The 13,091-nt window shown below is 46.9% G+C and overlaps 1 protein-coding gene across 4 annotated transcripts in view; it reads left to right on the top strand.

Annotated features, from left to right (window-relative positions):
* The window catches only part of GJC2 (gap junction protein gamma 2), a 132,861-nt gene that overhangs the window by 57,405 nt on the left and 62,365 nt on the right, over positions 1 to 13,091 (top strand). The window contains exon 1 of one of the 4 annotated variants that reach the window (XM_068235159.1): positions 7,535 to 7,999. The exons of the other annotated variants lie outside the window; for them this stretch is intronic. The gene's annotated coding sequence lies outside the window, so the exon portion shown is untranslated. Of the gene's footprint in view, positions 1 to 7,534; positions 8,000 to 13,091 lie in introns of those variants that run through there. 4 annotated transcript variants of the gene reach the window in all.

The raw sequence follows: 13,091 nt of genomic DNA on the forward strand, positions 1-13,091 counted from the left end.
TAACATTTATTACACAAAGAATTTAATGTGTGCATCAAACACCAAGTAGACCTGACAAATCTGGCTTTGCAAATCTGGCCTAATTGGCTATTCATGAGGCAATGCTCATGCACATATGCATTTCCTTTTGCATGCCAAAATATGCAGGGTCTAAAACTAATACTGCAAAGTAGGCATGGTCGGAAAATTCCGCGGAATTATTAATTCCGTGTTTCCGGTCGGAATTAATAATTCTGATTTTGTTAGTCGAAACGGAATTTCTATATATCTCGAACGGAATTCCGCGGAAATTTTATAACATCTAAACAAATCTCTCTCTCTCTCTCTCTCTCTCTCTCTCTCTCTCTCCATCCATCCATCCATCCATCCTCTTATATCATCCAGTAGGGAATTGCAGATTTTCAAAACAGCTTATATACCATAGCTGGGATTTGAACCCAGTATGCAGTGTGTAGTAGCTAGTAGGTATCTGTCTTAACCTCTAGACCATGAACCACACTACATGGTAAAGCTGTCCTAGCATAAACCATACTACCATTATGATCAATACAATAGAAAAAGTAGCATGATTAAGGATTGGTACTCTTTGAAAAGCATGCTTATATACCATAGCTGGGATTTGAACCCAGTATGCAGTGTGTAGTAGCTAGTAGGTATCTGTCTTAACCTCTAGACCATGAACCACACTACATGGTAAAGCTGTCCTAGCATAAACCATACTACCATTATGATCAATTCAATAGAAAAAGTAGCATGATTAAGGATTGGTACTTTTTGAAAAGCATGCTTATATACCATAGCTGGGATTTGAACCCAGGACACAGTGTGTAGTAGGTATCTGTCTTACCCTCTAGACCATGAACACACTACATGGTAGTAGGTATCTGTCTTACCCCCTAGACCATCAACCACACTCAGGGCCGGGCCGAGGCAGAGGCTGGAGAGGCTCCAGCCTCAGGGCGCAGTGTAGGAGGGGGTGCACAATTCATTCAGCTGTCATTCCCAATTGTGTTTGAAGCAGAAAGAAATAAGAAAAGGTGATACATGGCAGCGACTGCAAGCCAGATAAGTAGCGATTAAGGTGTTGGGGGGGTTGGGGGCCCTGGGGCACCTCTTAGTGTAATAGCAATCAGTGTGTGATGGCTGGGGTGGGAGGGATGGGGGGGGGGCGCACTTTGCTGTCTCAGCCTTGGGTGCTGAAGGACCTTGTCCCACCTCTACATGCTAAAGCTGGCCTAGCATGTACCATACTACCATTATGATCAATTCAATAGATATGCTATGGTATATAAGCATGCTTTTCAAAAAGTACCAATCCTTAATCATGCTACTTTTTCTATTGAATTGATCATAATGGTAGTATGGTTTATGCTAGGACAGCTTTACCATGTAGTGTGGTTCATGGTCTAGAGGTTAAGACAGATACCTACTAGCTACTACACACTGCATACTGGGTTCAAATCCCAGCTATGGTATATAAGCATGCTTTTCAAAAAGTACCAATCCTTAATCATGCTACTTTTTCTATTGCATTGATCATAATGGTAGTATGGTTTATGCTAGGACAGCTTTACCATGTAGTGTGGTTCATGGTCTAGAGGTTAAGACAGATACCTACTACACACTGCATCCTGGGTTCAAATCCCAGCTATGGTATATAAGCTGTTTTGAAAATCTGCAATTCCCTACTGGATGATATAGGAGGAGGAGGAGGAGTTGAGATTGGGAGCTTTTAAAAATTTTCTGACGGAATTCCGTATATCTCGGAATTCCGCGGAACGGCTCAGGAATTCCCTCGGAATGAAACGGTAGCGGAATTTCGGTAGTGGCGGTATGCGGAATTACCACGGAATCGGAAATTGGCTATTCCGACCATGCCTGCTGCAAAGCGGTTGCCCTGTAGGGATTAGTTCATGCTACATTAGCACTATCCAGGAGCGCCACGTGGAGGCTCCCCAATGCCCCCATACAACCGGGGGGCCGTGGGGCCCCAAGCACACTCACTGCTTGGAAACCACAGCGGTTTCCAATAACATTTACAGTATATTGTGCTTTTCTCCTGGCGGACTCAAAGCGCCAGAGCTGCAGCCACTAGGAGGCGCTCTATAGGCAGTAGCAGGAAGAGCAAAGATTTGAACCCTGGCCTCCTGAGCCAGAGGCAGAGCCAGCCAGTCAATATCTTGCATAGAGTTCCAGACCAAAAGTGAATAATGATCATTTTATATTACTTCCATTTCTGAATAGTTGTCACCTAACCATACAATTGTCATTCTAACCAAGCTTCTTGCTAATGGTCTTGAAGCCCATTCCAGCATTGTGCAGGTCCACAACCCTGTCCCGTGCAGGTCCACAGCCCTGTCCCGTGCAGGTCCACAGCCCTGTCCCGTGCAGGTCCACAAGCCTGTCCCGTGCAGGTCCACAAGCCTGTCCCGTGCAGGTCCACAAGCCTGTCCCGTGCAGGTCCACAGTCCTGTCCCGTGCAGGTCTACGACCCTGTCCCGTGCAGGTCCACGACCCTGTCCCGTGCAGGTCCACGACCCTGTCCCGTGCAGGTCCACGACCCTGTCCCGTGCAGGTCCACAGTCCTGTCCCGTGCAGGTCCACAGTCCTGTCCCGTGCAGGTCCACAGTCCTGTCCCGTGCAGGTCCACAGTCCTGTCCCGTGCAGGTCCACAGTCCTGTCCCGTGCAGGTCCACAACCCTGTCCCGTGCAGGTCCACAACCCTGTCCCGTGCAGGTCCACAACCCTGTCCCGTGCAGGTCCACAACCCTGTCCCGTGCAGGTCCACAACCCTGTCCCGTGCAGGTCCACAACCCTGTCCCGTGCAGGTCCACAACCCTGTCCCGTGCAGGTCCACAACCCTGTCCCGTGCAGGTCCACAACCCTGTCCCGTGCAGGTCCACAACCCTGTCCCGTGCAGGTCCACAGTCCTGTCCCGTGCAGGTCCACAGTCCTGTCCCGTGCAGGTCCACAGTCCTTACCCGTGCAGGTCCACAGTCCTGTCCCGTGCAGGTCCACAGTCCTGTCCCGTGCAGGTCCACAGTCCTGTCCCGTGCAGGTCCACAGTCCTGTCCCGTGCAGGTCCACAGTCCTGTCCCGTGCAGGTCCACAGTCCTGTCCCGTGCAGGTCCACAGTCCTGTCCCGTGCAGGACCACAGTCCTGTCCCGTGCAGGTCCACAGTCCTGTCCCGTGCAGGTCCACAGTCCTGTCCCGTGCAGGTCCACAGTCCTGTCCCGTGCAGGTCCACAGTCCTGTCCCGTGCAGGTCCACAGTCCTGTCCCGTGCAGGTCCACGACCCTGTCCCGTGCAGGTCCACGACCCTGTCCCGTGCAGGTCCACGACCCTGTCCCGTGCAGGTCCACGACCCTGTCCCGTGCAGGTCCACGACCCTGTCCCGTGCAGGTCCACAGTCCTGTCCCGTGCAGGTCCACAGTCCTGTCCCGTGCAGGTCCACAGTCCTGTCCCGTGCAGGTCCACAGTCCTGTCCCGTGCAGGTCCACAGTCCTGTCCCGTGCAGGACCACAGTCCTGTCCCGTGCAGGACCACAGTCCTGTCCCGTGCAGGACCACAGTCCTGTCCCGTGCAGGTCCACAGTCCTGTCCCGTGCAGGTCCACAACCCTGTCCCGTGCAGGACCACAGTCCTGTCCCGTGCAGGACCACAGTCCTGTCCCGTGCAGGTCCACAGTCCTGTCCCGTGCAGGTCCACAACCCTGTCCCGTGCAGGTCCACAGTCCTGTCCCATGCAGGTCCACGACCCTGTCCCGTGCAGGTCCACGACCCTGTCCCGTGCAGGTCCACGACCCTGTCCCGTGCAGGTCCACGACCCTGTCCCGTGCAGGTCCACGACCCTGTCCCGTGCAGGTCCACGGTCCTGTCCCGTGCAGGTCCACTGTCCTGTCCCGTGCAGGTCCACAGTCCTGTCCCGTGCAGGTCCACAGTCCTGTCCCGTGCAGGTCCACAGTCCTGTCCCGTGCAGGTCCACAGTCCTGTCCCGTGCAGGTCCACAGTCCTGTCCCGTGCAGGTCCACAACCCTGTCCCGTGCAGGTCCACAACCCTGTCCCGTGCAGGTCCACAACCGTGCAGGTCCACAACCCTGTCCCGTGCAGGTCCACAACCCTGTCCCGTGCAGGTCCACAACCCTGTCCCGTGCAGGTCCACAACCCTGTCCCGTGCAGGTCCACAACCCTGTCCCGTGCAGGTCCACAACCCTGTCCCGTGCAGGTCCACAACCCTGTCCCGTGCAGGTCCACAACCCTGTCCCGTGCAGGTCCACAACCCTGTCCCGTGCAGGTCCACAACCCTGTCCCGTGCAGGTCCACAACCCTGTCCCGTGCAGGTCCACAGTCCTGTCCCGTGCAGGTCCACAGTCCTGTCCCGTGCAGGCCCACAGTCCTTACCTGTGCAGGTCCACAGTCCTGTCCCGTGCAGGTCCACAGTCCTGTCCCGTGCAGGTCCACAGTCCTGTCCCGTGCAGGTCCACAGTCCTGTCCCGTGCAGGTCCACAGTCCTGTCCCGTGCAGGTCCACAGTCCTGTCCCGTGCAGGTCCACAGTCCTGTCCCGTGCAGGTCCACATTCCAGGCTGTCCCATATATCCTTCAACAGGTCTTTGTTCTTTCTCATGGTGATGGAGAGGTTGTAATGCAAGGAACTGATTCTGTGGACAAGTGTGCTTTATGCTCGTAATGTGAGATCAGGGGCCATATGCAATTCACATGTTCTCCAGAATTTTCTCTTAGGAGATACTTTTTCATCTTCTGTTTGAAATTACTTTTTAGGACTTTTTTTTTTTTTTTTAGCAGAAAAAAAGGTGAACATGTTATATTGAATTCATTTTGAGAATTTTTAGGCTTCCTAGTAGATTTAAGTATTTTCTTGCTTGCTGGTGGCTTAGAAGGGATTTTTTGGAAAGTTGTGAAAATATCACCCAGGAAAAAACTCAGGGGGAAGAATGAATTGCATATGGGGGACCTTGTGGTAAAATGCCCTTTAAAGCACCATCGAGTAAGAAAATACTCCAAAAAATGTTGACAGTACTTTTTCACCAACTTTTATGTGCTTTTTCAATTGTAAAGTGATTACATTTTATTTGAAAGAGATGATGAATGTTATCCCATAGGAGATAACTCAGGAGGAAGAGGTATGGCGGGCAGCGCGGTGGTGTAGTCATGCTATGGTTAGCGCTCTCGCCTTGCAGCGCTGGGTCCCCGGTGCGTATCCCAGCCAGGGCACTATCTGCAAGGAGTTTGTATGTTCTCCCTGTGTCTGTGTGGGTTTCCTCTGGGCACTCCTGTTTCCTCCCACATCCAAAAAACATACAGATAAGTTAACTGGCTTCTTCCTAAATTGGCCCTAGACTACGATACATACACTACATGATACATACATAGACATGACTATGGCAGGGATTAGATTGTGAGCCCCTCTGAGGGACAGTTACTGACAAGACAATATATGCTGTACAGCGCTGCGTAATATGCCTGCGCCATATACCGGTAAATACTTAAATATTTGCATATGTACCCCGGGCACAATTATCCAATTCACTTCATCTCCAAAGTTTTCTCCTAGGGCAGTGATGGCTAACCTTGGCACTCCAGCTGTGGTGGAACTACAAGTCCCATGAGGCATTGCAATAATCTGACAGCTCTAAGCATAACTCGGTGGAGGTAGAGGCATGATGGGATTTGTAGTTTTGTCACAGCTGGAGTGCCAAGGTTAGCCATCACTGGCCTAGGGGATCATTTTTCATCTTCTGTTTGAAAAACTTTTTAGCGCTCTGCAATTGAAAAAATACCAAAAAGTAGGAGAAAAATACTGTCATCTGTATTATTTCTTGCTTATTTTCGCTTGCTTATTAGTGGCTTAAAAGGTATTTTATTGATTTAGTGTAATATCACCTAGGAGAAAACGTGAATTGGATTGGGCCCAATGAGTTGAGATCAGAAGTATCTATAATTGGTTGATTGTACAGTAATCTGTGTACCACATGGGCATATAACCATCTTTGGGAGCCAGAATTCTATTTGGGTTGTAGGGGATCAAATCAGGGACAGATGTACCATAAGGCACTGTAGGCTCGTGCCTATAGGCGCCTGATGATAGAAAGTTGGCTCAATCCCCTCCCGCCCTATGCAGAATCCTGATGAGTGTACATGAGAGGTGACTCACCCAGCTCTCGGCATTCCACTGACGAGATCTCCCTTCAGTCAGGGGCACCTCTAGCTACTTAATACTGAGGTTCCACTAGCTACCTAAGTTGTGGGCACCTGTGGCTGCGTGAAGCTGGCCCCCCTACAATCAGCACAAATAAAAAATCCCATCATGCTTGGTTAGTGCTACATTTGGGCTGCAAACATTAAGATTTGTGCTGCTTTCATTTTTAAGATAATTGCACTTATTATTTCCAAAACAAAACCATCACCAAGCCCCCGTACAACAACCTACAGACCTGAAACTGGTATGGGTGGGTAGTGCTGTGCAGGTGCTCATTTGTGCTGCAAAAATCATCTTTTTATCTTTTATAGTTGTTGAGATATTCACGTTTTTATAAAGGTCAAAAGTTCACTCAGGCTCACTCAGCCTTTGCATTGTAGGGGGGCTGAGTGCACTTTTGACCTTTATAAAAATATGAATATTTAAAAAACTATAAAAGATAGAAAGATGATTTTTGCAGCACAAATGAGCACATGCACAGCACTACCCACCCATACCAGTTTCATGTATGTAGGTTGTTGTATGATGGGCAAGGGAAGTAAGGGAGAAGTGAAAGCTGGGCTCCGTTAGAACAGCGTCTTCGGCCGAAGTCGCGGTCCACTTCGCATGTGCGGCTCTTCCACCTGCCTGTCTTGCTCACGCGCCCATCACTGTAAGCATTCAGCACACTCGCGCTTCATTCTTTCAAGAACCGCATGTGTGGAGAACTCTTATGGCAATGGGTGGGTGAGCAAGACGAGCGCATGGAGGAGCCTGGCATGTGCACTGGCCCAAGACTTTGGCTGAAGTCACCACTCTAGCTGCTGGGGACAGAGCGGAGGGAGCTCGGAGGACACAGAGGGACTTCACCAACTGCGAGGGACTGGAGGAAGCTCCAGTTAAGTTCATTTTCCCGTTTTATGGTTCTGCTCAGGGTCCCTTTGAGTGACAAGACAATATACTCTGTACAGCGCTGTGGAATATATCAGAGCTTTGTAAACACTAAATAATACGTTTCTTTTTGAATAAATAAAAAATGTCGGGCATAAATTGCTTTTTGGCTTGTTCCAAATAGAAGTCTTCTCTAGCAAGAGCTTAACAAAAAGTGAAAATGTTTAATAAGTGAACTCTGAGCTGAAGCATGGCGAGTGTTGCCCGTCTCATGCCAAGAGGCCGTTGATCCCGAGGAATTCGTTTCTGGCCCCTTTACACGCAGCTCCCCCGTCTGCTCGCTGCTGAATGTGCGCATATCTGCCACTATCTTCTTAAAAACCATAATAAGTAGTAGCTTGCAGCTTTCAGGACTGATATTCCTTAGAAGAGGAGAAAGTGAAGAGAGAGTCAGTACCAGCCGGGGAGGGCAGCTCTGAGGACTAGTCTTCCTTTGATGAGAAGATAGTGAAGAGAGAGTCAGTACCGGGGAGGGCAGCTCTGAAGACTGGTCTTCCTTAGAAGAAGAAGAGGAGATAGTGAAGAGAGCATCAGCACCGAGGAGGGCAGCTCTGAGGACTGGCCTTCCTTTGAGGAGGAGATGCTGTAGAGAGTCTCTGAATCAGCACTGGGGAGGGCACGTGTGGTGACTCAGACTTCCCAGTGTCAGATCTTACAAGGGAGCCCAAAAGTGATCAAACTTCCTTCAAAGAAAACTCCAGTCTTGAAGGAAGCTGGAGAGGAAGATGACCGTTTGGAGACGCCCGGGAACGTGTGGTGTCCAGGCTGCCCAAGGCTGACTCTTCGCCTCGCCGGGGCATTCTGGAAAAAGACGGAACGTCGGATCAAAGCATGATGGCTGAACATTTCTAAGTAGGTACAACTTTTTAACTTTTATATACCACAGCTGGGGCTTTGCATTCCACAACTGGAAAAATCTGTACTCCTTAATGGAACTATCGCGACGTCCGATATACAACTAGACGTCCTTTCCTCCATCTCCCAACTGCTGTTTTTCTTAACAATAATCCATGTTTTAAAAATAGCTCCATCCGAGGCCCCCCTGTCCTTGTTTTGGCCTCCGGGAAATGAGTTGATATGCTCCAAATGTAGTTGCTTTGATTCTGCGTTTGATGAGAAACACATTTTTGTTGCTGAGCTGTTCCCTCGACTTGGAATGGTTGTTCAGCAGCCAGTAAAGCGACTCTCTGGAAGGGGAGGAGGGGGAAGCCGAAGGAAAATCTCTTCTGGAAATGATGCTTTTGTCATAAATGGAAAGTTGAGCTAGAAGTCTGATAAGTGTGGATGACTAATCTGACGTCTTCTTATATCGGAATTAAGAAAAAGAATTTGGTGGAATAGTTGCCCGATGACTAAGCTTGTTTTATTTCTGTTACATTTGTATTGAAGTGTCACCAGTTCATGTGAGCCACACAGAGGAATATTTAACCCCCCCCCCCCTATTCTCTGTGGATGTCTACAGTTTCTAGGAATGAGCTGTCAGTCTGTTCTTAAAGGACAACTGAAGTGAGAGGGATATGGAGGCTGCCATATTTATTGCCTTTTAACCATTGCAGCCCGCAGGGATTTTTCACCTTTTGCAACAGAGCAATTTTCACCTCCCATTCATTCGCCAATAACTTTATCACTACTTATCACAATGAAATGATCTATATCTTGTTTTTTTCCACCACCAATTAGGCTTTCTTTGGGTGGTACATTTTGCTAAGAATTATTTTTTTCTAAATGCATTTTCACAGGAGTATTAAGAAAAAAATTGAAAAAATTCATTTTCTCAGTTTTCGGCCATTATAGCTTTAAAATAATACTTGCTACCATAATTAAAACGTATTTATTGTATTTGCCCATTTGTCCCCATTATTACACCATTTAAATGTTGTCCCTATCACAATGTATGGTGCCAATATTTTATTTGGAAATGTGCATTTTTTTCAGTTTTGCTTCCATCACTATTTACAAGCTTATAATTTAAAAATTGTTTGTAATAGACCCTCTTTGCATGCATATTTAAAAAGTTCAGACCCTTAGGTAACTATTTATGGGTTGTTGTTTTGTATTTTTTTTTTTCATTAAAACATTTATTTGGGTAATTTTTGGTGTGGGAGTTAAAAAGTTAATGTTAAATGTAATAATGTTTTTTTTTTTAATTAAAAAATGTATGTGGATGTAGTGGCCACAGTGAGATTTTTTTTTTTTTTAGTCCTGGAAAAGAGACCTCGCTTCCAGGAAGCACTAGGAGGACGGGAAACTTTTTTTTTTTTTTTTTTCAAAAAGACTGCGGCCTCTTTTTCTACCGGGGACTTAGATCGATGAATGGGAACTGCCGCCTGGAAATGACAATCACATCCAGGCGGCAGGAATGGTTAAACAATACCAGTTGCCTGGTAGCCCTGCTGGCCTATTTGGCTGCAGTAGTGTCTGAATCACGCCAGCAACAAGCATGCAGCTAATCTTGTCAGATCTGACAATAATGTCAGAAACATCTGATCTGCTGCATGCTTGTTCAGGGGCTATGGCTAAAAGTATTAGAGGCAGAGGATCAGCAGGGCTGCCAGGCAACTTGTATTGCTTAAAAGGAAATAAATATGGCAGCCTCCATATCCCTCTCACTTCAGTTGTCCTTTAAAGCAGGAAGAATTGTAAATTGGATAGCAGCTCGGTAATATGTACTTTGCTGTGCAACCGTCTCTGAAGTTGGCCATACTTGAACCAATCAAAAATAATTGTATAGAAAATTCAAACCAAAGGTTGTTCCATGCAAAACATGGCATTAATAAAAACGCTAATCGTAATAACTGGGTATTCTAAATAAACACAATATCCGGTTATTTGAGTTTGTTATAATTGTATAGAAACATCTAAAATCTTCTTTTTTTTCAGAATAGTTTTTTTTTTCTTTTTTTTAAATATCTGATGTGTGGGACATGTTGAAAAAAAATCAGATAGAAAAATTCGCAAAAAAAATGTTTCATTCAGTCTTTTTTTAAAATAGGTGTATAGTGTATCATTTTGAGCTTTCAATTTATTCAACTGAGTAGAAAAATCGATCGGCTTTCTCTGGTCAAATAAAAAAGTTGAATCGTCTATGGTCACTGTGAGGAAACGCGGAAAAGCCGCCGTCTCTCGAGGTGAGGCGGCTGTTTCCGCGTCCAGCATGGCGTCACAACGCGGGAAAAATGCCGCATGGGCAGTGCGGCGGAATCCGCATTGGTAACGGCGGAATCCACATCAGAGGCGACCCCCGCATTAGATACATTGCAAAACAGTACTGGTGTGGCTGGGACTGATAGTCCACCAAGATTCAGACTTACACGCGCGCGAGCACTGAGGCAGAATTTAAATAGCAGTTAGAAGGGTGTCGGCTGACCAGCTGGGTCAGCTGACAAATTCCACTGCTCCCATTGGACCAGCAATTAGGGAGGTCCTGGAAAGGTCCTAGAGTATATATACTGCTGGTTGTTCACTTGCTCCTTGTCTGGCGTTGCGTTCACATATGTGGGAGCACCCAGATCCGTAGTTAGATCCGTTAGTGTGCCGGGACCAGCTGGAGCTGTAATCCTACACTAAGCTAGATTCTGTTGATAGCTAAAGTACTAGTTTGATTGTGATTATCTGTTATGACTTTAGCCTGCCTTGACTATCCTCCTGAACTCTGATCTTGCACCTCGATATTTCTGATACTCTGTTGCCGAACCCCGGCTCGTACTTTGACTCTGCTTCTGCCTCCTGATTCTGTACCCCGATATTTCTGATACCCCGTTGCTGAACCCTGCCTGTACTTTGACTCTGCCTTTGCCTCCTGATCCTGAACTTTATCTGTCCGTGTGTGTACGACCTGGCTTGTCCGACCTCGAGAACCGACCTTACCGTTAGAGGCGGTTCCTCGCTCTGTTAGCGATCCTTCCTCCTGTGGGTCACTTTCAGATATCCCTTCCTACTGTCAGTCTGACTCCTCCCGTCTTGGAGAGCTCAGGTCTGCGGAAGGAATCTGTGCAGTACTCCTTACTGCATTGAGGCCTTGTCCTCTTAGTGTTACAGTTACACCAAACACTACACTCTATTCAGGTGATCAGAGGTTAGTTTGTATATCGGATTATCGGTGAGACTGCAGTTCACTTATAATCTGGTATATATCTGTATTTCCGGTGATACTGCAGATCACCGGTAATCAGATACTCTCTGCGCCCACCGATCGTTACAGTCACCTTGAGAGGGAGATGAACTGTTGCGACTGGTAATTTCCTGTATTGTGGAAACACCGCTTTAGTGCTTTGTTTTGTTATTTTTAAACAACGCTGTTTTTATGCATGATCAAATGTGAACATTTTATAAAAAAAAAATGCCAGTTGCCCGGCTGTCTTTCTTGATTCACACCTGGAACAAGCATGCAGCCAATGGGCTGATATCTCCTGATCTGCCTCCTTTTTGGTCAGTGATTCAGAAAGTCTAAGGCCAGGTTCACATTAGCGTTTTTTACGGAACCGGGCATACGGATCAGGCCAGCTGGATCCGGTGAAAACGAAAACAGTCTGGAAAATTGGCTATGACTAAGAGCTGAGATAGCTCGAAACATGTTAGCGTTTTGATGCATGTGCATACTCTTATATTGGATACGTCTCAAATAAAGTTACCGTTTGGAATTCTGGACTGGTGCGGACCTTCTTGCTGTATATTGTGGGCCTTGCTGACCTGATCGTGCACACTCCAGTGATTGGTGGGTAGAGCGGTGTTAACACAATCTGTACATACTGCTTCCTGGCCCCTTGTAGATATAGATGACTTGCTTGCCATTTTAGTTATTTTCTTCCACTGCTCCTCAGTGAATGGTCTTTCCAGGTCCTTTTCCCAACCAGCCCGCACTGAGGCCGCAGGGTCTTCTGTCCCATTCAATAAGGCATATATCTTTGAAAGGGTCCTTCTTTGTTGGCCCCTTCCCCTACACATCTCTTCAAATGGGGTATTTTTCCTGCTTAGGGCCTCTTTAGTACCGCACCTTTTCAAAAAAGATTTAAATTGGATGTGGCTCCATTCATCTAGTGTTCTCCTCTCCCCCTTCCTTTCCAATTCCTGCAAGGGGACCCATTCTCCGTTACTCACTATATCTCGGGCTATTAATTCCTTTTCTCCCCTCCAATTGGGATAACTACTTGGGTGTATTCCTGGAGGAAAATTTTTATTTCCCAGTATTGGCATAACGGGTGTTGGCCAGGGGGAAATCTCTTCCTTTACCCTATATTTTTCAAAGGTCCCTACCGTATGTTTTATAATTTCTATTCCTTTGCCTTGTATATTCTTTTTATTTTTCTCTGAAGTCCACAGTAACTTTGTCAGGGGGCATCCCGCTATATCTTCCTCTAAAGATACCCATCTCTTTTCTTCTGCATGCTTATGCCAGTCTACTATTTTTGTCAATATCGCGGCTTGATAATAGTACTTGAAATTTGGTACCGCCAACCCCCCCCCCCTTTTCCCTTCCTGCTGATTGTAGTCTATAGCTTATTCTCGTCTTTTGGCCCCTATTTATAAATCTATTAATGCAACTTGTTAGGTTTTTAAAAAAACAAGATGGCACTGGTATGGGTAGGGCCTGGAACAGATACAGATACAGTAACCGAGGAAGAATATTCATTTTAATTATAGCCACTCTGCCAAACCATGAAAATTTTGGTTGGTCCCAGGACTCCAAATCCTTTTTTACCTGTCCCAGCATCGGGTAATAATTATATAATACCATATCCTTTAAACTAAACATCATCTTCACTCCCAGGTACCTCAGCGCGTTATCTGGCCACTTAAATGAGAAATTCTCCTTCAACAGGCTCCTCTGGTTCTCCTCCACCCCCCAGGCTATTGCCTCACTTTTGTCAAAATTAATTTTTAAATTTGAGACTAAACCAAAATCATGAAATTCCCGCATCAAGTTTGGGAGAGAAATATGCGGATC

Source organism: Hyperolius riggenbachi, chromosome 5, assembly GCF_040937935.1.
Source record: "Hyperolius riggenbachi isolate aHypRig1 chromosome 5, aHypRig1.pri, whole genome shotgun sequence".
Classification (NCBI taxonomy): Eukaryota; Metazoa; Chordata; class Amphibia; order Anura; family Hyperoliidae; genus Hyperolius; species Hyperolius riggenbachi.